Below are 23,944 nucleotides of genomic sequence, written 5' to 3'. Positions count from 1 at the left end.
CTACTCTGGAAGCCTTAATACCCGCTGATAAAGCTGAAGATTCAAGAGGTTCTAGTTATGTGTAGCATCCCAAATGCACACAACTTCTTTGGCTGTGGTCCAGGCAAAAACAAAAGCCCTGTCACCGCCCCTGCAGAATGAAGTCTTTGTCTTTTACACAATAACCGATGCAGTTGCAATGGTGAATGAAGATTCTTCAAGTCTGAAGACTCCAGTCCTTACCTTCAGTAGTGCAAAGGATAAATCAGACGTAGACTCTTGCAGCATGACTTCAGTCCTGCAAATGAATCTTTGGACATAACCTGTCCTGAGAACAACTTTCTGAGCAAAGAAAAGCATATGGAAGATATTTCTTCTCAACCTACGACAACACCTGAAGACTTTTGTGTTCCAGAAAAATCAGTGGAATCCCTTTCAGATTTCCAAATGATGGTCACTAACCAAATGCAAAGTTTGGTGACACAATCCTTGATATTGGAGATTGAAGACAGTTTGCTCATGGTTTCTCTAAAGGCAGATGAAGATTCAGTCTTTTCTTGGACAAAGCTCGAAGTTACCAATGATGTTAACAAAAGAGTTCCAGATATGATTCTCGTGCTTTCGGTAAAGATGAGACGAGTTGCAGATGCAGTTAATATTCAGTTTGGTATGTGCAAGATTGTTATGGTCAACAATAATGCCATGACATGGGATCTAGCAGCTAGAGCTTTGGATGCAGAAGCAATACAATCATTTCCCTTCTTCCAGAGTCTCAACAACTATCCCTGGGTTTTATTTTAAATGGGAGGGAATGTCACGATTGTGACGTATTTATGTATCAGATTCTCTCTTCATTGTTAATTCCTGTTGCAGATGCAAAGAGTAACCAGCCAAAGGGAACCCCTACCCTCGACTGGTTGCGACTCTTCGCCAAAGGATGTACCTCTTCATCGAATAGCCACATCCCTTCAACGAATGGTTGTATCCCTTGATGAATGGTTGTGCCTCTACATCGAATAGACACATCCCTTAGCCTAAAGTTGTACCCTTTCGTCTAAGGTCATGTCCTTTCATCAAAGGACATGCCTCTTCAAATGTGTCTCTTCATCTCCTATATAAGAGACCTATTGTACTCAGTTTAATACAAGTAGTCAATTCAATCTTCTCTCAAGTGTTCTCCTGAAGGTTCTTGTTCTAAGTTAAGTATTTAAGTAGTAATTAGTACACAATATGCAGGATTAACAACATAATCCTCACATGAGGGCTATCTATATTAGAAGCCTCATTGTATGGTTTATTGGGGAATGCAATAGAGAACTTGTGTTGAATGTGCAATCTCTCTCTCTCTCTCTCTCTCTCTCTCTCTCTCTCTCTCTAGTCATGGAGTTTTTAGTGTGGTATAACCCACCTTAATCTTATGCTTAATCTTGTGTCTATCACCATGATCAATCCCAAATTAGGATTGTTAACAGGTTGCCCATCCACTTGGAGAGTGGACCATTTTAATTGTGTCCACACTCTTTCTAAAGGGCTTGCCCAATTGATGGATTGTCCATATGCTCTTATGAGGAGGGAGCCCAATTTATGGTGGGTGTTCAGCTAAGATTCGTACCTTGCCAAGATAAATGTCGTGGGGATTTCATCGAAGAGCCGCACTGCTTCCGATCCACCACTCTGTTGTCACACTGGAGAGCTCCAAAGCCGATGGGGTGTGGAGGAAGAGCAACCCATGCCTTGATGGAGGCAAAGTGAGAGATTCCTACATTTAGCTCACTCAAGCAAGAGGTGGAAAAGAGAAGTTCAAACAATGAGGGTGTCCAAGCCAAGCCCTTCTTGCAAGTATCCATCAAGCTTAGGCATGAATCAAAAGAGAAAGGGAGAAGGAAAAGAGCTCACACAAATTGTATTGCTTAGGGAATGACTTGTTCTATCCCTAGTTTTCAGATTTGCATGGCCATGACTTAAAAATAGTTCATGCCACACTAGTCTAGCCTACAAAAAGTATATACATGGAGTCGAATGACTTTCTTAATTTATCATTTAGGCACAAGGTAAGGTTAGTGGTCCAATGTCGTCTTCCAAAAGAGAAGACTTTATGACAAAAGATGACGCAACGCCTTACAAAGTAGGACGAGGCAAGGCCATGTTAACCTGAGTAGTTAACATACTCTCCTTCCTAATGGTGATCACAGCCTCGGTTCACTAACCAGAGTTGTTATGCTTATTCCTTGTAGGGCCAATATGATCGCCGAGGATGTTGCCCAATTGTTCATTCGGCATTGGTATCCGATTGGCGGGATCCCTAGGACCATAGTGTCAGACCGAGATGCCAAGTTTACCTGTCATTTTTGGAGGGCATTGTTTGATAACTTTGGTACTAAATTGAATTTTTCCAGTGCATTCCACCCATAGACGGACGGCCAGACAGAGATATACAACCAGTTGGCCTTTGATGTACTGAAGTGTTATGTCCATGTTGCCATATATAGGCAGTGAAGTGTGTGAACACACTTAGGACCACCGGGGCACTTTTTTCCTCTTTAGGAGGTTTTTTCCCCCGGCTTGTATATACGCCCATCCTTCTAGGGCTAACTTATCTTTTGTACATTGACACAATCTAATACACTTTGTGTTGTGTGCATTCTTGCTTCTTCTTCTCCAAGCTTTGTGTGCTTTCCTGCAACCCTAATTCCAACAATTGGTATCAGAGCAGGCATCGGCTCCCAGGGCTACGCCGCCAGCACCCTCCGACTCACGTTCTCCGATTGAGGTGAGTTTTCACGAGCGCTTGCAGGTCCCTATACTCTGCAAATATGCCCGTAGAGCTTTGCGTTCTCAGAATTTGCATCTGACGTCGTTTCGGGCTCCGTTTTTGCATTTCAAGTTCTGCACAGGTGTTTTCGTCATTTTCTGCAGAAATTTCGACAGTGCAGTTTTCTGCAAAACAGGCATACGTACTCTATTGTGGACTGTGCTACATAGCACGAGTTGTTTTCTATTGAGTCTTTGCTTCATTACAGGCATCTTTTGGATCAGTTTCAGTCAGTGGCCATGGCTGATAACAGCAATGATATATTTCGCATGTTGTCTGCTAAAGACAAACTGGATGGAGACAGCAACTACCCACTTTGGGCATACATGATGCAGCATGTTTTGGTTGCAAAAGGAGTGTGGAACATTGTGCAGGGTACGGATGTACGTCCAGGTTCTGTGGATGTAGGATCTGTTGAGGATGTTGCAGGTTCTAGCAGCTCTACTGTTGCTGTTGTTTTACCCACTGCTGAACAAGCTCGTTGGGATGGTAAAGATGCGCAGGCTCATGCCTTGATTGCACTTTCTGTCAAACGTAACATCACCCCACATATTCATTCAGCTAAAACAGCAAAACGGGCTTGGGATATTCTCGCTGGTTTGTATGCAGGTCATAACGAGGCAAAAATCGCTTACCTGCGTAAAGAGCTAGAATTAAAGATTATGCAAGAAGATGATGACATGAATGTTTTTCTTGCTGAGATTAAAGATCTCAAAGAACAGTTGATTACTACAGGTGAGATTATTCCTGATCATTCTCTTGTGCAGGCTGTTCTTGATGCTTTACCTGAGACATATCAGACTTTTGCTTCCACGTGGAGACTTCTTAATGAGGACAGACCTGATGCTGTCAAGTATGATACTTTAGTCAACAAGCTCTTGCAAGAAGCGCAGTCGAGGCAAAATAGGGCCAGGCAATGTGCAGTTGATCAAGCATTTATTGCTGCCCAACAGTAGAGAAGAAGTGGTAAGGCAGCCCCTTCCATTGTTTCTTCTCCTATTAGTAGGACTGCAACTTCTTCTCCTTCCACAGGTAGCAACAATAAGTCTGAGAAGCCTCTTGATAAAGGCAAGAAAAAGACCAGGTGCAACTATTGTAAGGCAAATGATCATGTCATTAAGAATTGCCCTAAGCTAAAGGCTAAAGAGGCAAAGAAGAAAGAGTCAAATGCAGCCACAATAGCGGATACTTCTACAAATGCAGATTCTGCAAATGTTGTGCAGGATACAGAATGGGCGTTTAGCGCATATTGCCAATATGACCCATCTGTACATGATGCATGTTTGGCAGTTTCTGTTGACTCTCATGTATGGTATTTTAACAGTGGTGCTACAAAGCACATTACCTCGCATCGTGATATGTTCACTTCTCTTGAGGCTGTCCCTAATGGGAATACTGTCACATGTGCCAATAATGCTTCTTACCCAGTGAGAAGGGCATTGGTAAAATTATGCTTACTGCTGCAAATGGCAGCGCTTTCACACTTTCAGATGCTTTGTATGTGCCAGGGATAAAGAAGAATCTATTGTCTGTCTCTGCGCTTGCTAGACTTGGACTTGTAGTCAAATTTGTGGATGACAGATGTACTGTTCATGATTTGACTTCTGGTGATACAATTATTGTATCTGGCACCTTGTTTCGTGGGCTGTATAGGCTCAATTCTTATGACAAGTGTGTGGAAGATTCAGCAAATGCAGTTTCTGATGAAAAGGCAGTTTCAGATGCAAAACTATGGCATGCTCGTTTTGGTCATCTGAACTTTGCTAGTTTGCTGCGTTTGCAGAAATTTGATATGGTTGCTTCATTGCCCCCTCTTGAGGCACCATTGAAACATGTTTGTGAAGGCTGTATTTTGGGCAAAATGCAGCGTTCTGCGTTTCCAAAGGATGGTTCTGTGCGGGCCACTCGCAAATTGCAGCTTGTACATAGTGATGTATGTGGGCCTATGCAAACTCCGTCATTTGGTAAACACTTGTACTTTGTGACTTTCATTGATGATTACTCAAGGCATGCATGGGTATATCCACTGAAGGCAAAGTCCGAAGTGTTTTTGTGCTTCAAACAGTTTTTTCTTATGGTTGAAAATGTATCCAATTGTATTGTGGGCACCCTCCGTACTGATCGAGGGAGGGAGTACATGTCTAAAGAGTTTGATGCATTTCTGGCTAGTCGTGGGATAAAACACCAATGTACAGTGCCGTATACCCCTCAGCAAAATGGTGTTGCTGAGAGAAAGAACAAGTTACATATGGAGATGGCACGATGTATGGTCAAGAGCCAAGCTTTGCCACATGCGTTTTGGCTTGAGGCTGTCATGTGTGCTGCATATGTACTTAACAGGTGTCCCACTAAGGCCTTGCAGTCTATTACTCCATATGAAGCTTGGCATAGCAGGAAGCCTTCTATTGGTCACTTGCGTGTCTTTGGTTGCTTGGCCTATGCTTTAGTGCCTGTGCAACAACGCAGAAAATTGGATGATAAGGCTGTTAAATGCATTTTTGTTGGCTACAGTGCTGAGAGCAAGGGTTACAGATTGTATCATCCGCAGTCAAACCGTATCTTGATTAGTCGAGATGTTGTTTTTGTGGAAGATGCTGTGCAGCCTTTCTTATCATGTACCAAAGAGACAGGTGTGAGCTCACGGGATGTATTTGATACGTTGTTGCCTCTCTTTACAGGTGGGAATTCAAATGTAAGTCCTAATGAGGCAAATATTCAGCCTATGCAGATTTCAAACGACATCATAGATCAGCCTATTTCTGATGCAGATTTACAGGATGTAATTCATGAGGATAGGGCTGAAAATGAGCAGGCTAGAGGCATGCCTAAATGGCTGGTGCAAACCTTGCGTGATAGTAAAATTGATGCACCTATGTCTAGTCGTACGCGTTCAGGTTTTCAGCATGCCTCTTATGCATCCGATTGTTATGCTTTGGCTGTGTCTAGTATGTGTGAAGAGGAAGAACCTCTTTCATTTGATGAGGCACAAAATTCAAAAAATTGGTTGGCTGCAATGCAAAGTGAATATGATGCTATAATGAAGAATGGTACATGGTCTTTGTGTGATTTGCCTATTGGTAAAAAGGCCATTGGATGTAAGTGGGTTTTCAAATTGAAACGAAAGCCAGATGGCAGTGTTGATCGCTATAAGGCTAGACTTGTTGCAAAGGGTTATGCTCAAGAAAAGGGCATTGATTTTGATGAGACCTTTGCTCCCACTTGTCGTATGACCACCATTCGTAGCATTTGTGCATTGACAGCTCATAATGGTTGGAATGTACATCAGTTGGACATAAAGACTGCGTTCTTGAATGGAGATTTGCATGAGGAGGTGTATGTATCGCAGCCTCGTGGTTTTGTTCAAAGAGGGCAGGAAAACAAAGTATGCAGGTTGAAAAAGGCTTTATATGGTTTAAAGCAAGCTCCACGAGCTTGGTATGAAAAGATACATGCATATTTGACTGCACATGGGTTTCAGAATAGTCCAACAGAAAGCACTTTGTATGTTAAACGTGTGGATGGTGTACATCTAATCATTGCTCTCTATGTCGATGACATGCTGCTCACAGGACCAAATGAAAGTCATATTGCTGATTTTAAGGCTGATTTGAATGCCTCTTTTGAGATGTCAGATTTGGGACATTTGTATCATTATTTGGGGATACAATTTAAGCAGTGTGGTGGAGGTATTGCTTTGTGTTAGACAAAGTATATTGAGACATTGTTGCGGAGATTTGGCCTTGAAGATTGCAAGCCTATTGCTACTCCAATGGAGACAGGTTTGAAATTGAGTCTTCATGATGCTGGAGATCACTTTGATGTCACACTCTATCAGACAGCTGTTGGTTGCCTCATTTATGTATGCATTACGAGGCCGGACATTCAGTTTGCAGTCTCACAGGTGAGCAGGTTTATGCATAGCCCAAGGTCTCAGCATTGGAAGGCAGTTAAACGCATCTTTCGCTACTTGAGTGGCACCATATATCTTGGGTTGTTTTATCCCAAGGGGGATCGTTGCCGCCGGATTTGCATGCTTTTTCGGACTCAGATTGGGCTGGTTGCTATGACACAAGAGTGTCCACAAGTGGTTTTTGTTTCATGCTCGGTAGCTCATGCATATCTTGGTTGAGCAAGAAGCAACCTACTGTGGCCACTTCTAGTTGTGAAGCTGAGTACAGGACAACTTTCACAGCTACGGTTGAGTGTGTGTGGCTCAGACGGCTTATGGCTGACTTGGGTGTTGGACAGGAGTCTGCCACCTCTATCTTCACTGACAGTCAGAGCGCATTGGCAGTTGCGAGAAACCCAGTTTTTCATGCTCGCACAAAGCACATTGAGGTGCATTATCACTATGTCAGGGAGAGACTCTCAGCAGGAGAGATCAGCTTGGTCTATGTGCCAACACAGGACAACCTCGCCGATCTTTTCACAAAGGCGCTTCCTCGTGAGAAGTTCGAAGCTTTCCGCAAAGCTTTGGGCTTGCTCCCCTTTGTGGATTGATCTACTTCGGGCATGGCACTCCCCTATACATGAGTGCCAGCTCTCGTTCACACCATCACTCCCAGGGGGGATTTGTTACCATATATAGGCAGTGATGTGTGTGAACACACTTAGGACCGCCGAGGCACTTTTTCCCTGTTTAGGAGGTTTTTTCCCCCGGCTTGTATATACGCCCATCCTTCTAGGGCTAACTTATCTTTTGTACATTGACACAATCTAATACACTTTGTGTTGTGTGTATTCTTGCTTCTTCTTCTCCAAGCTTTGTGTGCTTTCCTGCAACCCTAATTCCAACAGTCCACGATCAACAAGGTAAGTGGGAATCTTATTTGCCTTTAGTTCAAGCTGTTTTGAATGATTCTTTTTCTTCAGCTATTGGCAGGACTCCATATGAGGCAGCATTTGGAAGACCTTTCCAGTCATTGTTGACCAGGATCTCGTCTTCAGTACTTGACGCGAACAGAGTGACGGAGTCTTACCAGGAGATTTTAGAGTCAGTAAAAGACAGATTGGCTAAAGCGCAAGAGACTTATACTCGACAAGCCAATAAAGACCGAAGGGATATGAAGTTTTCGGAAGGGGATTGGGTTTCCCCATGCCCACACAAAGACCCGGGGTAGCCCTATGGGCTAGCCCCTTTTCTAAAAGCAAACCCTAACTAACTACTCAGTGATCTGGCATCCGGTACCATACCAGATACACAGAATCACTGACATCATTCCAGAGGGAGACTTACAGCACGGACTGGCACTGTTTCATGTGCAGGACAGTGCACACCTAACCTCGGACGATTGAGATGGATCCCTGGCTGACTCGTCCTGGACTAGGCTCACATGGGACCAGTTCACCATCCCAGGTCCTGCACCTTCTGTACAAATATGTCTACGTGGCATCCAAGTGCGGGATGCACGTGACATCCCCTTCTGCTTAACTTGACGGAAGCTGCATAGCCTCCAAATAATCCGTCAATAACGCCGGATAGTCTTCGAAAAACTCTTTGTTGAACCATACCGCTTCGTGGATCCCTCGGTCCTGAAACTTCGTGAGGAACTATCTTAGTCTTCGGCCTAAGCCATGCTTGAAACAGTGCAGAAGGATCTGTTCTGGAACCATAACTTCTGCTTCATCAACAATATCTGGTTCCGCTTCGTCTTTGACTTCTGAAGGGATAGAACCTGCATATGGCTTGAACAACTTGACGTGAAACACATCGTGCATAGTCCAACTCGGAGGTAGCTTTAATGCATAGACACCTCATTAATCTTTTTCCTGATGGGAAAGTAATTCGTGCTTCCCAAGAAAGCATAGTTGGGAAGGTTTCCCCACAAAGCATAGCTAATCTTCCCAACTATACCACTCACATTTGGTGATCTTGCTGGGGATTGCATCACCGAAAAAAGGGGAGGCAATACTTGTTGGGATGCAATCACCATGGTAGGAAATTCCAAAAGAACTAGAACGTATAGGATAATGAAGAAATCGAAACCAAAGGATTCGGTAGGAAAGAGACCAGCTGAGAGCCATAACCACCAAAGCAAAGGATCATAGACATGGAATATAGCTGCCAAACAGGAGGAACCTAAAGACTTGACAAGTGCTATGAATGCTCAAGCGAGTAGAGGAGATGGAGATGTCAGGTGGGTAAACCACATAATGGTGTGAATATTATAAGTCCTAAATCAGTCATCTCAAAGGTGAGCTAAATTTGACCGGAGCTGTTCAAACTTGGCAAGACGTGAGCCATTGATCAATAAAACATCAACATATAAGACAATCAAATAGAGCAAAGCATCTTGAGCAAAGACATAGAGATTGCTGTCTACAAAGCATCTCTTGAATTCAAGGGAAAGAAAAAATGCATCAATCTTATCATACCATGCCTTGGGTACTTGTTTCAAACCATAAAGGACTTTGTGCAATTTGCATACGTCACCATTAAGAAAGGAAGACGACATCGGCCCGTGCTCATGAGCAAAAAGAGCAAGAACTGTCTGGATGGTGGTGTATCTAGCTGTAGGAGAAAAAGTTTCTTTATAATCCGCACCCTCAATTTGAGAGTACCCCTTCGTAACCAATCTGGCTTTATGTTTGTCCAGGGATCCATCATCATGAAACTTGGTCTTAAAGACCCACTTGATCCCAATAACTTGTCGATGCAGAGGTTGGTCGACAAGCTTCCATGTACGATTCCTCTCAATGGAATCAATCTCGGTCTCCATGGTTGGTCGATGCAGAGGTTGGTCGACAAGCTTCCATGTACGATTCCTCAATGGAATCAATCTCAGTCTCCATTGCTGCCCACCACTCAGGAAGAGCAAGATCCTCTTTAGCTTTAGTAGGCTCATATGACCGTATCATTGTACACATCAAGGCAAGGTTACAAGAATGACGAAACAAAACATAGATTGCATTGAGCTGCAGGGAGAGAGGGCTAGGGAAAATAAACGCCGAAAAAAGGATGATATGGAGGAACACGTAGCAAGGTACTACAGAATACAAAATGCAGATTGCGTGGAGAGAGGGCTTGGGAAAAAAACCTAGAAAAAAGGTTGATATAGAGGAACACACAGCAAGGTACTGCAGAATAGCTGCAGGGAGAGAGGGCTGGGAAAAAAATGCAGAAAAAAGGCTGATATAGAGGAACACGCAGAAAAGTACTATTGTAGGAGAAAAAAACGCAGCAAAGAAGTGCTATCCAAGAGGCAAAAAACAGCCCCGATTCAGTGCCAAAAAAACACTGATTTGTGCTCGAAGCAAATCTCCAAAACGTAGCCACCAAGGGAGCTGAGGAGAAAAAACGCAGGCTGAAAACTCTTCTTGCTGATCTGTGGAAGCACAAGAGCTCTGATACCATGTGAAAATATGTGAATATAAAGAAACGGAAGTAAATAGAGATCACACAAGAGAGAGTAGACAGCCAAGAGAGATCCAACACTTGAGCCAAAAACTGAAAAGTATTGAATTAATTATGAATGAACAATGTCCATGCTTATATACATATCTATAGAGCCAGTCGGCCTGGAAGACAAATGTCCACGATAGATAAAAATGCGTAAAATAGCTGGAAAAAAATGAAAAATATCCCTAATTATATTAGATAAATATCTAGGTAAAAGGGGAAATAAAATGGGATAAGATGGAGATTAAATGTTGGAGATGACATGTCCAACAAAAGATCTCCGAGACGAGCTTGCTGTATGTGGCAAGAATATCTCTACTCAAGATATGCCTAGTCGGCTTCTCTCCAAGCTTCCAGAGAGGTTTGATGCTTATTTTCAGTTTCGTGTTTCTTCTCCTTGGGTTGTTCCAGTTACTTGGAAGGAAGTGCTTCCCTCCATTATGCAGATTGAGTCTCACTTTGAGAGGCGGACTGGCAGCTCTGGTGGTTTTGGAGTGTTGGCTGCTCGAGATAAAGGGAAGACTCGGAATCAACATAAGAAAGGGAAAGAGGGTTTTGACAAGAGCTCCGAGGACAACGACAAAGACAAATCTTCTGAAAACAAAGACGTAGAGTGTCACTATTGTGGCAAGAAGGGTCATAAACAACCCTAATGTTACAAGAAGAAGCGGGATGAAGAAGGAAAAGAATCTACCTCTACATTGGTGTCCCAGACCAAGAAGGATGATGGTATTCTCGTATTAGCTGGCACTTCTCGTGCACTGGCGCTAGTGGCTTCTCAAGCTAGGTCTTGGATTATGGATAGCGGTGCTACTGCTCACATGACACCTCATAGGGATTGGTTGGAGGACTTTACTGCCAGGATAGGCACTATCACCATTCTTCTTCGGTAGCAGTTCATGGATGTGGCACCATTCCCATCTTTGGCTCCTCTGACAACAAGAGGTACTTCTCTGTCGGTGAGTGTCCGTATTGCTAAGGGTGTGGAGGTGATCTTCTCTCGATAGTTGATTATTATTCGTATGATAAGGAAGCTGGTAACATCTTGGCTCAGGGAGTCCAAGATAGTGGATTAAACAAATTGACCGCTTTGATCCCTCACTGTTCTTCTTCAGCCCTTTGGCATGCTGGATTTGACCATTTGAGCTATCAACTTCTTCAGCGAGCTTCAAAGGATGGGTTGGTCGAGGGTTTACCGACCATCAAGGCTCGGACTTCCGTCTGTTCCTATTGCTTACAAGGAAAGCAACACCTAGTCGTCGGGCTGGTCGAGGGTTTACCGACCATCATTGCTTCCGTCTTTCTGAAGGAGGCAACACATAGATCCTCGACATCACTTGCTCTTGCTCATGCAGACTTGTGTGGTTTGATGAGTACCACGTCTTTGAGTACGGCGTTTACATGCTTGTGATAGTGGATGACTTCTCCAAATTTACTTGGGTTTTCTTCTTGAAAACCAAGGATGAGGTCCTTCAGCACTTTCGTGATTGGAAGACCGAGGTGGAGAAAGCAACCGGTTCTTCGGTCAAGGCTCTCAGGACTGACAGAGGGAGTGAGTTTACATCCTAGGAGTTTCAACAGTATTGCAAAGATCAGGGCATTCGGAGACAGCTAACCACATCATACTCTACATCACAGAATGGAGTCGTAGAGAGGAAGAATCGGACTATCATGGAGATGTGTCGTGCTATGCTTGAGCAATCCTCTTTACCTTGAATTTTTGGGCTGAGGCGGCTTCTACTTCTATCTATATTTAGAGCAGGTCTCCTACAACTGCTCTTCCAAATAAAACTCCATATGAGGAGATGTGTCATGCTATGCTTGAGCACTCCTCTTTACCTTGACGTTTTTGGGCTGAGGCGGCTTCTACTGCTATCTATATTCAGAGCAGGTCTCCTACAAGTGCTCTTCCAAATAAAACTCCATATGAGGCTTTCCATGGTGAGAAGCTCTTTGTTGTTCATTTGCAGGTATTTGGTTGTTCGGCGTATGTACATGTGCCCAAGGAGCATTGCGCTAAGTTGGACTTGAAGTCTTATGATCATCAGGCCGGTAAAGTTGTTGTGAGCTGAGATGTGGTGTTCGACGAGACTCTTGCATCTTCAGAGGGGTGTGGTGAGCTTCTTCTTCCTCCTCCGCCGCCTCCTCCTCCTCGTGCTCCTATGTCACCACTAGCACGGACATTCCCTGTGGATTCTCATTCGGATGATGATGATGATTCTGCTGCTCCTCTAGAGAGCTCGAGCAAACCAGTACTTGGATGGTATTATCAGACAGTCTGTGATTCTGGGTTGAGTACTCTCAGGCCAGAGTTATAGAGAAACAAATTCATGAGGGCAATTTGTTTGTTAACTATGCTCTTATGTCATCTATTATTCATGATCCTTCTAATCCCACTTCTGTGGACAAGGCTCTTTCGCAAGAGGCATGGCGTCGTGCTATGCAAGCAGAGTTGGATTCTATAGAACAGAATGGCACTTGGATTTTGGTGCCTAGGCCACAACAACGTAAGGTGATTGGTGTATGGTGGATCTTCAAAACGAAGTATAAAGCTAATCTCGGGTAGCTTGCACAAGCACGAGTTGAGGTTGGTTGCCAAGGGCTATGCTGAGCACCCTAGGGTCGACTTCAATGAGACCTTCGCTCCGAGGGCTCGGATGACCGTTCTTGCTCTGGCAGGACATCATAGATGGCGCGTTTTCCACATGTATGTCAAGTCGGCTTTCGTGAATGGAGAGCTTACACAAGAAGTGTATGTTGATTAGCTACCGGGATTTGACATTCCACGAAGACAGGACCAGGTGTATCGGCTGAAGAAAGCGTTGTACGGTCTGAAGCAGGCTCCGCGGGCTTGGTACCGACGGATTGATGAGTTCTTTCAAAAGCTTGGCTTGCACTGCTCTCATGCATATTTAAACCTTTATATCCTCCTTGAGAGGAGGTTAGTTGTTATCATTGTGGTCTATGTTGATGACCTCATTTTTACAAGTTCATATACTATGACGATCCGTTCAGTCATGGATGCTTTGGAGCAAGAGTTTGAGATGAGGGATCTTGGTCTTCTACATTAATTTCTTGGCTTTGAGATTTGGTAGACCCCTTAGGGAATTTTCTTTTCTCAACAAAATTACACATAGGAGATTCTTGACAGGTTTTAGATGACTGAGTGTAGACTAGTATCTTTTTCTATGGATGCTAGTGAGAAGCTCTCTTCTTGATGCTTCTCTAGGGATTGATTTGGGACAGTATCGGGTTCTCATTGGATGTTTGGTATGGTTGACCTACTCACGATTGGACATTTTGTTTCACGAGTTCTTTCACATGCAAGCCCCGTCAACAACATTGGCGATGTGCTATTGGGGTGCTTCGGTACTTGAGTGGTACTTTGGATTTTGGCATCTTTTATGGCTAGGGGTGCACTCTTCTTGGATGGATTGATTCAGATTGGGCTGGAGATTCGGATACTCAGCGTTCCGACCATTGGTTGTGTTTTCTCACTTGGGTTGGGAGCCATTTCATGGAGCGGTAAAAAGTAGCCTACCATGGCACTTTCCTCCATAGAGGCAAAGTATCGAGCAGCTTGCTATGCTGCATGTGAGGCGATTTGGTTGTAGAGATTGTTGGGAGAACTTGGCTTTCCTCATACTAGATCTACTCTTCTTTGGTGTGACAATCAGAGTTGCATGGCTATCGCCAAGAACCCTCGTGTGAAACACATTGATATCCAGTATCACTACGGGTTCTTGCGGGAGATTTGCATTTGGAGTTTTGTCCTTTAACAGAGAATGTAGCAGATCACCAAGCTGGTGTCTTAGGCTCCCTTGGCTCCTCGTCTTCGGCTTCTTGGAGTTTGTTCAACATCCGGTGTTGAGAGGGTTGTTAGCATTTCATCCCTGTATGCTGCCCATTTTGTTCCCTTTTTATGGCCCTTGATTGTGGGCTGGCCACCCCTATTTTTTTGGCATTTTGCCAGGTCGGGTCCTTCATGACCAGTCGGCCAGCCCCATACCTATATATAGTTGGGCTGGCCTCTCTCATTCATGTGCTCATTAGTTGTTGTGTGTGGTTCATGTGTTGATTCACCTGCCCCCTTTTGTATCCTTCACTTATAAGCCTACAAGATCTCTTACTTGGGATTGTATTCATTGCAGAATGTTCAGCCTTTTGGCTTCCTCTCTCTCTCTCTCTCTCTCTCTCTCTCAATTCAGCACAATCTAGTGCTTCCTTTGCACACTTTATCAAGGGTATCCGCAGGGGACAGACTCATGGTTGGTAAGGTGTCGAGGTCGATGGCCCATGAGAGAAGCATGTCCAGCTTCTTTTAGTCAGGGTATCATTCGAGGGAATGGTTTCCAGCTGATGGATTTCCGTGTGTGCCTGGGTGATGGTAGGCCACTTCTCGAGTTACGCACTTGGCCATGGCTTGATTGTACTCCTCATGGAATTCGGTGAGGGCTTTGGCTGCCTCTTTGGTTGCTGCAAGAGCGTCTTCACACTCCTATGCAAAGTAGTTAGCCACACGAACGGCTTGGGCTCTTCAGCTTTAGCTTAGGAGTTGGTCCTTTGGGCCTCATATGCTTGGGCTGCCATAATCTTGACTGCTTCCAGATCTTGGTATTGCTGGAGGGCACCCATATCTTGCTTACGAGTGTTGGCTACCTCCTTCTAGGTGGCCTCGGCAGCAAACGAGCGTATTCTGAAGCCTATGTACTTCTCTTTTTGCTTTCTTGAGCTCGGCTTCTAGCTAGGTGCTCTTCTCATTGGCAGCTTGAAGCAGTGGTTGGGAGTGGTTAAGCTTCTGGTGCTCCTCTTGGATAGACTTGTCCGGAACTTGACCTCATGTTGTTGCAAGAGGATGTTGTGAATGACTTGGCCACATGGCCGATAAGCTCGACCCATCAGTGAGTGTCTATTTTTGAAGTGCTTGGGGGAGCTAGGTCATTATGGGTCCAATCCTATGGGATAAGGTGGTTGATGAGAGATCTATCTATGGCATCCTTAAAAGTTTCGCGGAGGTGGGGATGCGATGGTCCCGTTGGTGGAAGGCTGATTGATGCGGATGTTGTAGAGATTGGGATGATGTGAGAGTTGGTGATGGATTTGTAGAGGGCGGGGAGAGCTTGCTCATGGGTCACGTGCTGGCTTTCTTGGTGGGCATCTTCGGCTTGAGCTCCAAGCACCTCTCCCTGATGTTGGCCATGTGACAAAATCAGGTGGTCCAAACATAATCACTTACAGAGCCGATAGGATCTTCCTCGTGAGTGGATTGGGGAATGTCGATTGTGGCTTCTGGAGGAAGGTGTTGTGGTTACTCTTGGGTAAGAGGCACATGGGCGGCTGAAGGATCCTGGGTTTTGGGATGTCTCTAGCTTTTGTCTCTCTAGGGGAAGAAGAGGCTTTGGGTTGTTGAAGAGACGTTGCTTCACAAGCTTGGATAAGATTGGGTGAGGCACATGGGGTGGAAGTTCTTTGCCGATGGCATAACAAAGGATCTTTGTAAGCATGTGGAACCTTGCCTGAATTTTAGGGCTCTTCTAATGATATCCTCGATGAAAGTGATCCAGTGATGTGACCAATCTGGCAGCTCGACCTTCCCTGAATTGTTCGTCTTGTGGGCTAAATGAAGTGCAGGGTAGTGTGATCCAAGCCCCATGATGATTGGTTTCGGAAGAGTGCGCTGTGTGAGGCAGACCTTGTTGAGGTAGGAAGCTGCTTTGCGTAGTTGGAAGACGGCATGATATTTAGCCGATGGATAGGCGACCCTAAAGTGATTCCCGAGGGTGGTTTTGACTTGGGCATGCATGGGGGTTCCTCGGAATTTGCAGAGCATGTCGGGGTCGAGGGAGCGTGAATCGTCCCTAACGGTGATTGCCATTTCGGCAAATGGATCAGGAAGATCCAGAGGCCACTTGCTAGGTTCCCTATGGAGAGGGGAAGAGGTGGGCGTGGCTTCTTGTCAGCAGGAACCGTGGCTCCCTCTCAGCCAACGGTTCTTGCTAGGATGTTCCTTGTGCAGGGATTAAGTCCTTAGTTTTAGTATGTGTGCAGTCGTTTTGTGTGAAGTGCAATGCGGGGAAGAGGGGTGGACATAGCAAAAACCTGATTGAGTGAATGGGCGAGGGCTACATCAGAAGAAAGATTGCAATGCCAGTAGTGGGTACAAGGTTAGTGCGGCCCATATGTAGGTGTGGAATGGACTCTGTGCACTGTGTGTGTCCGGTGGGGATCGTCGAGGGATGTGTAGGCTTCGGTGTAGGTTCTTGGACTTTTCGGTTAGAAGCTTTTGGACTTTTGGGGGTATGTATTTGGACTATCTTCTTGTTCTCGGACTTCTTGTTGGTGTGGGTGACTTGGGCTTTGCCGGCAGATGATTTGGGTTTGCCGGTTGCTTGTTTGCAGCTGTGGACTCAGACTTGCACCCGGGTTCTTTTCAGGCTTCTTGCCGGTTGGCTATGGGTGTAGCTTTCGTTGTGCCTTCTCGTGACCCTTTCTGGACTTTGTGTACTTTATTCGCCGATGGATGGTTTGTGTTGCCAGTTGTGGTTCCAGCCTTCTCTCCTCTTGCTTGCTGTGTTCTACTTCTTCTCAGCTTGCTCCTGTGACTCCAGATGGTGTCTCATTCGGATAGCTGCTATCTCTCGATGACGGAGTCGGGGTGCTCTATGTCTAGTCTGTCTAGGTCTCCTCTTGGCTCTCAATTCCTCTGCTCTCTTTGCGGTCACCCCACGTGGTACATCAGCTGGCACTGGCATAGCTCTCTGGAAGAAATCTGTGAGCTGGGACTGTCTCCCACCCCTAGTGGGAGCGGGTGTCTGGAGGAGTCTCTCTCGAGAACTATGAAGCTCTAGTAGTAGTCTGCCAAGCTGTCTCGCTGGTCCGAGGCCTCCATCAACTGATGTAGTGAAGAGTGCTCCTCAAACAATCCTGCATATCTATCTCTGACCCCCTGGTGGGCTCTACATCTACATACAAAGTGATCCTCAGTCTCCACCTCCTCGCGGCACAATCTATCCGCTCAGCTCTCGGAACCCGTGTCGCTCTCCCAGCCTCTATCTCTAGCTGATGTGATGAGACTCATAGCTGTCCAATAGCAACGCGAGAGCTGTGTGGCATGTATACATCCATGTACCGCGGTTGATGTATAAACCCATCCCCTGAGAGAGAGAGAGAACGCGCAAAGGAAAAACCTCACAAAGGCGAACAACAAGCGAAGCAATGCAAACCATCTGCCAGCGCGAGTGGTCCCACAACAACAACCAACTGGAAAAAGCCCACACGAAGGCGAAGCTGAGAAGAAATCTGCATAAGCAGCAGGACGAGCTCGCTTTCATTCAGACTCAGGGTACATGTTCACGCCATTCACAGCCTCAGCATCGGCGATGTATGATATCTTATATCCCTCTTATGGCACTGGATGGAGTTAGCCATAGATCTGCATAGCATGCTTGTACTACCCCTTTAGCATATAGAAATGCATCTTGCCTTAGCACTCCATCCACATCCCCAACCCCCCTTATATTGTTTGTATATGGGCTCCACCGATCCATGATGATTCACAGTTGTATCCAGACACATACATACTTTTTCTTTTCTTTCTTTTCTTCCGATGACCGGAAGAACACAGTTGTATTATTTTTTGTCTCATAGGCCGACTTTGGCCTCTCGTAGACGTTAATATATCTTTCTTTCTTTCTTTCTTTCTCTCTCTCTCTCTCTCTCACACACACACACACACATTGATGTATGGCTGGGGACCTGATTTATCACCAGACAGATGGAAGAAGATTGAAAGGCCTCAGATCATGATGTTGTCATGCATGATCCGCAGCAAACTGTCAGTGCCACATGAGATTGTGAGAACAGAGCTCACTGCACCACCGATGGAGGTAGATGCCCTCTTCCAAACCATATCATACATCCGCCGAGTGCAGGATATGGGCCACACAAGTACCCCGTAGTTAGCCATGGAGTCTTCATGGGTACTAGCAGAAAAAGGGCATGACACTTGGTTTGCGAAAGTCTTCACATGGTTCACATCACATGGTATACAGATGGATGGTCTCCCACTTTAGTATGACCTCGCCTCCTCTCTCCTAAAGATCACACACCGAGAGATCAACCGGCTCACCCAGTTCGACCTCTCTAGGCAACATATTCAGGACACCCACATCTAAGCTTGGCTTGAAGATGGCCTTCTATCGAGACCATCTCTTGCAACTCACCAAAGATGGCTTCATCAAGCGAGCCACCTAGATGGACGTCCACATGTCACATGCCATGAGGATTGCCATGGACCTGATGAGAGTCTCATCCCATCGCCTACACATGGAGACTAGAAAAGCCACATGAGTGAAGAGAGAGCACATGATTTGCAGATTATGCCACACAGAGGTGGAGACAGAGGAGCACTATATCTGCCGATGCCCAATATACTATGAGATTTTGGGGAGATTCCACTGCCTCTTCCAAGATGGCTCCATCACGCGAGTCACCTACATGGACGTCCACATGTCACATGCCATGAGGATTGCCATAGGCCAAATCAGAGTCTCATCCGATCGCCTACACATAGAGACTAGGAGAACCACAAGAGTGAAGAGAGAGCACAGGATTTGCAGATTATGCCACACACAGGTGGAGACAGAGGAGCACTATATCTGTCGATGCCCAATATACTATGAGATTCGGGGGAGATTCCACTGCCTCTGTCAAGAGGGCTTTGGTCCACTCTCCAGGATTATGGACTCCTAGACCAGAGATGCCTTGGTATGTCACTACTTTAGCTGGGAAGACACTGGAGGATCCTCTCCAACAACCCCAGGCCTCAGCCACCACCCCTCTCCCGACAGGCAACTCTCTCACCAGCTTCTTTAGAGACGGGGGGGACGAGAGCACCACTGATGCACCCGCCAAAGCCATCCTGCTGAGACAGACCAGCAAAGTCACACAGGAGCGAGCAGCAGTACTACAGCATGCCAAGTGCCCCCCACCCCCATGACAGACATCTGGTCTACAGGTCCAGTCTAGGACATCCTACAACAGCACCAGACTACTTCCACTTAGCCATCCAGACTCCGTGGATCTAAGCGGCCTTCTGGCAGCAGCCCTTGATTGCCGGTAGCCGATGTCCCACATGGACCACTACCAGGGAGAGGTGCACCCTTACATTACCTCATCTATCACTTATCTCTATTATTGTACCTACATGTTACCCTTTTGCATTCAGTTCATTTCATTTTTGTACTAGCTAGGATGAGTTATATCATGGAAACATTGTAACTCTTCGGTCTCATAGATCAATTTGGCCTTTTGTAGACGTTTAATATAACTTTCTTTCTTTCTCTACGCCTCTAAGCATGTATCAGCTTGCAAATGTCTAACCTTCCACATAATATCCAGTGAAAGTAAAACCTCTTCTAACAATCTCACCGATACAAAACCATGCACAACCGTGAACAGAGCTGCTACCACGATCTCTTCTATCTTCAAGTCTTGCCTGTTTCGAATCGTTTTCTTCAAAATATTCAACTCTTTCCAAAGCGATCCATACCGGCTCGGCGGAGTGTAGAAGAGGGGGCCTGTAGTAACCGTCGTCCTTGGTAAGGGCATGCGACGCCTCGACTGTCTTGGTCCGCAGCAGGTGCAGCAAGCTCTTCGACGCCATTCTTTCTTTCAAGGTATATGATCTGTACACTTGTTGGGCTCGCGGCCCCCGCCACCCTCTCCCCAATAATTGTAATAAAAATAATGTGAGTGTACATGTTGCGCAGATGTATTTTAGGGGTATTATGTTACATATGTATAACGGGGATTTAAAGGTTACAGTTTACTTTGTGGGCTCGATGTGTGTGAGTGTACATGTTGCGCATTCCCACTAGATGTATTTTAGGGGTATTATGTTACATATGTATAACGGGGATTTAAAGGTTACGGTTTACTTTGTGGGCTTGATGTGAGTGAATGCGATGAACTGTTAGCCTATCCAAAATGAAAGCTTGGTGCCATCGATGCTGCTAGTTTTGTTGGTGCATTTGTTTGAACTTTGACCACCTTAGCTAGTGTGCCATGAAAGCTTTGAGCTTCTAACACCTTGACTGGGATTCATCAGGTCTTGTGTTGAGAGTACAACATCTTTACTTGAGGGTGATACTTGGTAGATTTATGCTCATAGGTAGGCTTCGGACCAAATAGTGGCTTCCAAGTCTCAACATTGGCGTCACATCTGCCTTAGCTAGTCATGGTACTCTTGGGTATGTGCTCCTTCTTAGTGACCTCCCGGAAGGTCTGTTGAGGTTGACGTTTGGGGGGTGATATTCATCTTTGTCGGTGAGGTTTTGGGTCTCCATTAAGGGTTATCGATGCGTTGAGGTGAGAGGAGTGATTATGGTGTGTAATTGAATGACAAGACTTGGAACGTTGAAGGATTCAGGATGCCTTCGTTTACTGCCAAGGGTACGATAACTATTCCGTGGGGGAGGTTGTGTTGATGGTGTGTAATCGGACGACGAGACTTGGAATGTTGAAGGATTCGGGATGTCCTCGCCTACAAAGGGTGCGGTAATTATTCTGTGGGGGAGGTTGAGTGTCGCGATTCTTCTTTGCTAGCTCACTATGCAATCAATGGCCGTGATATCCCCTTCTGAGGATGATGCATTGTCATTATGTTTGTGGGGGTCACATAAAACTTGCAAGATAGAGGTTTAGATTCAAAACATTGAGAATCATAGATTGGGAATTATTTATCACGATAATGGTTGTTGCGGATAGTGTGAGGGGTGGGTGGCCTAACGAGATTAAAGTCTCCCAAGACAAGACATTATGACTAGCCTTGGTGTCAATCAAGGCTGGCCACACAAATGTGGTCTTTTTGGGGGAACTCTAGCTCAAGACGAGTAGGTCCCACTACTGTTTTTGTCTCTTAGTTGCGCTGTGAAGGTCAGCTATATGTACAGAGATTTGTATGCTTAGGAGCCTATAATCTCTTTGGTTCTTTTTTTGTCAGGCATTTGCCTCGAGACACGTCCTTTATTTTTCATTGTCAGCCTCTTATTTCTTCTCCTTTTTTGTGTGTGAATTTGATATAGTATATCATGGGTGTGAGGTCCCTAGCAATGTTTCAGATTGCTACCACTGAAATATCCTTCCATCTTAGCACATCTAGGGTCTCTATCTTTATTGCACCTTAAGGAGCAATTTTTGTGACCTATGCCTCTGTACTAATTGAGTTTCTGTTTAATTTTCTTGACAGTGTAGCCTACTTTTTCAACTATCAATCACAGTCTTTGCTCATTTAGTCGCTCTAAGGCAACTACTAACCTCTCTATGAGAGGGTTTCCCTTAAGGTTATGCCTTGCTGTAGAGTGCAGCTTATGCTCCCAATCACTTCTCGATGTCTCTACCATCTTGGTGAAAATGTTGCACGTTGTCTTGTTATGCTCTTGACTTGGATGTTCACTTGTTGTGGGTAGTAAGGTGTTGACTTTCTATGCACTATAGGGAACACACCACTTCATTTATAAAATGTGTATCACGAGACCACTCACTATTTCTAGTGGGCAACCAAAACATTAATCACATTCTCATAGAGGAACTTCGTGGTAGATCTTGTGTTAGCGTTTTGCATAGCTTTGGCCTCACCCAATCCTATATGTCAACCCTTCCAATGGCAATAGTTAAGCTAGAAAGCTTGAACCACTCTCCACTCCACTCTAGCTCAATCACTCTCTCAACTCGAGCTATCAAGCATGCACACCCAACACATTGCAAGCACTCACACAAGCATACATATCATAAGCAAGTAAGAGGGTAAGAGCTTAAGAGAAGAAGAAAGCTTTGCACAAGAGAACTGATTATTCTCCTCATTCACATTACCAAAAGTTGTATATATATATATACAAGGGGCTTTGCTCGGTCGCTCAACTTAAGTGGGTGCCCATAGCCTATCTCTACTAATACATATAAGCCCTATGGCTGGCTGTTTGTTATATCAATGGGGCCCTTGGCCATATATAATGTGAGTCGCTATTAGGTTAGAGGCGGGGATTTTTTATGTACGGAGAGTGTGAATAACCCCCTTTACCTAGACTTGTTTTCATTCTTAGAAGTTGTGAGGAACGGTCTTCATCAATGGTAGCATCTGTGACTTTCATCTTCGAGAGATGACCTTTGTGTGTATAAGTGTTGCACTGCCTTCAAGCGTTGTAGTGGTTTTCCATTGTTGTAGGTGAACACAAAGTTGTATCCAGAGAGGATAAACTCAGAGGAGAACAAGCTCGCATTCTATAGGCTTCTAGGAATTGGACACGTGTGAACAACCCATATATCTGGTGGGGAGAGTGGGTTCGATGTTGAGGTCAAAGGCAAGTCTTTGCATATGGGTTTCACCATATTTGTGCCACTACATACATGCGTGCCTTTTCCTCTTTGAAATTTTGGAGGCAAATTCTAATGGTATCTAAGGACTTGATGGATTCTTGGATTGCGATGCTAGGGACCTCATGATAGGAGTTGATAAACTAATAATCTACTCACTTCTGTTGGGATTATGCTGAATGATGGGTGATTCAAACTCTGAAAAGTTGAGCAACGGATTAATCTTTTATTTGGTTTCATACTCTTTCCAATGCAAGTGCTTGCGTAGTGGCATATACATGGGTTTGACCCTTTGATTGACTGGCACAACGCAGTACGTGGCCCAACAATCCAAGTTCCTTAGGTAGCGGCGCCACCATATTGGCCGATTCGTTATTTCTACGATGTTGAATATCGACTGATCATTCTTGTATCCCCCTCTTTCTGATAGAATCTTCTACACAGTCATTCCTTGAAACGTGTCACATTAGTGAGATTTGGAGCCTATAAATTTTATGGATGGGCTCTTTGCAGGGAAGGGACTTTGCCATCTTGTAAATAATGTCATCGAAATTGCGAATGGATGGTAGGTGTAAGAGGTCCTATGGGAGGTCCTCTAGAGACCTTTCTTCAGCTTCAAAGAAGAGGTTAGGCAGGTTAAAAGTGCTTGGGAGGGGATCCCATGCCCATTGAGGTGTGGTTCGATGATCATGCATTGACGGAGCTTCTCCCTCTTTGATGGGCTTGTGGCCTTCTTGCGGCTCTATGGGTGGCTCGTCAAATGGCTCATTGTTGAGGTTAGAGAAATCAACATCTTGGGGCGGCTATTTTGGATGACTGAGCATCCTTTGGTGGTTCCTTAGTCACGATGTCGGAGGGTGGTTCTCTATCCCTTCATCTGTGTTTTTTTATGTATCCTCTGTGTCCTTACCTAAGCCCTCGGGGTCTTGGCCTATCGACTTGTGGGACTTATCAATGTAGTCTTTCTTATCTAGATCATCATCAATGCAGTCCAAGGCTTTGTCTTGCCACAACATCAATGAAGTCAAGGTTTTGTCTTCTTCCATCCTATCGATGGTGGGATATGACACATGGTCGGTTGGTAAAAAAGAAGGCATTGGTTGCCTTTTTGCACTTCAATTTAGGCCATAATCCAATTGTGGAGAACTACAATGCTGATTGGGTTATAAGTGGCAATAGCGAAGGGACTAGCTTGCATTACTATGTAGTGGCTTGTATAAGTGTAAGGCCTTCTCCATTAACCCATTGTATGGCATGGTCTATTATCTCATTTCCTAAGATAGTAGGCTCTACAAATTGCTCAACATTCATTTTCTATTCTATGTCTGCCTCTGCACATGGTTTGTTTAGCAGTGAGTATAGTTGGGCGCAACTAGATGCAC

The 23,944-nt window shown here is 45.0% G+C and overlaps 1 pseudogene; it reads right to left on the bottom strand.

The window, feature by feature from the left end:
* Positions 1-18,021: 18,021 nt before the first annotated feature.
* Positions 18,022-19,940, bottom strand: LOC147616166 (uncharacterized; annotated as a pseudogene).
* Between the last annotated feature and the right edge of the window lie 4,004 nt (positions 19,941-23,944).

This window comes from Cibotium barometz, chromosome 39, assembly GCF_041138505.1.
Source record: "Cibotium barometz isolate CiBa-2024 chromosome 39, ASM4113850v1, whole genome shotgun sequence".
Lineage (NCBI taxonomy): Eukaryota > Viridiplantae > Streptophyta > Polypodiopsida > Cyatheales > Cibotiaceae > Cibotium > Cibotium barometz.
Note: the sequence above shows the minus strand (reverse complement) of the source record. Positions and strands in the feature narration are given on the sequence as shown.